This window comes from Capricornis sumatraensis, chromosome 4 (genome assembly GCF_032405125.1).
Source record: "Capricornis sumatraensis isolate serow.1 chromosome 4, serow.2, whole genome shotgun sequence".
Taxonomy (NCBI): domain Eukaryota; kingdom Metazoa; phylum Chordata; class Mammalia; order Artiodactyla; family Bovidae; genus Capricornis; species Capricornis sumatraensis.
The window spans coordinates 63,873,264-63,874,434 of record NC_091072.1 but is presented as its reverse complement, the minus strand read 5'-3'; the positions used below and the strand labels follow the sequence as shown (position 1 = coordinate 63,874,434).

Below are 1,171 nucleotides of genomic sequence, written 5' to 3'. Positions count from 1 at the left end.
GCTGGAAAAACTAGTTATAAGACAAGTGTTGAAAATAAGCTATTAAAAAGAAAAGTGTCCTGTCATATTTGATTTTTCTGTATCATGAAAATATTTTGTCGCTTTTCATTCCAAAACAGGTGTATCAATGTTGGTTTTTCTGCTTAGAAAAAGATTATACTATCATGATATTTCTATTCCTTAGCATAGAAATAACAAATCATAGCTAATTAATGAAAGAAAAAGAGAAAATTGATTTAGAGACAAATTAGGATTTCACTCTTTGTGACCCCATGGATGTAGCCTGCCAGGCTCTTCTGTCCTTGGGGATTCTCCAGCAACTATACTGGAGTCGGTTGCCATGCCCTCCTCCAGGGGATCTTCCAAACCCAGGTATTGAACCCAGGTCTCCTGCACTGCAGGAAGATTTTTTACATCTGAGCCACCAGGGAAGCAAACAGAGAGGTCTGAACAGGGACTTGAACCCTGGACCCTCAGATTAAAAGTCTGATGCTCTACTGACTGAGCTATCTGGGCATTAGAGATACCAAAGGAACACTTCATGCAAAGATGGGCAAAATAAAGGACAGAAATGGTATGGACCTAATAGAGGTAAAACATATTTAAGAAGAGGTGGCAAGCATACACAGAACTATACCAAAAAGATCTTAATGGCCCAGATTACCACGATGGTGTGCTCACTCACTTAGAGCCAGACATCTTGGAGTGCGAAGCCAAGTGGGCCGTAGAAAGCATCACTATGAACAAAGCTAGTGGAGGTGATGGAATTCCAGTTGAGCTATTTCAAATCCTAAAAGATGATGCTGTGAAAGTGCTGCATTCAATATGCCAGCAAATTTGGAAAACCCAGCAGTGGCCACAGGACTGGAAAAGGTCAGTTTTTATTCCAATCCCAAAGAAAGGCAATGCCAAAGAATGCTCAAACTACCACACAATAGAACTCATCTCACATGCTAGTAATGCTCAAAATTCTCCAAGCTAGGTTTCAACAGTACGTGAACTGAGAACTTCCAGATGTTCAAGCTGGTTTTAGAAAAAGCAGAGGAACCAGAGATCAAATTGGCAACATCTGTTGGATCATAGAAAAAGCAAGAGAATTCGAGATAAACATCTGCTTCTTTGACTACAACTAGAGACTTTGACTGTGTGGATCACCTCAAACTGTGGAAAA

The 1,171-nt window shown here is 40.2% G+C and overlaps 1 non-coding gene across 1 annotated transcript; it reads right to left on the bottom strand.

The window, feature by feature from the left end:
• Window positions 1-443: 443 nt before the first annotated feature.
• On the bottom strand, window positions 444-516 carry TRNAK-UUU (transfer RNA lysine (anticodon UUU)). The gene has a single exon. It is a non-coding gene; the product is annotated as a tRNA-Lys (tRNA).
• Window positions 517-1,171: the final 655 nt, after the last annotated feature.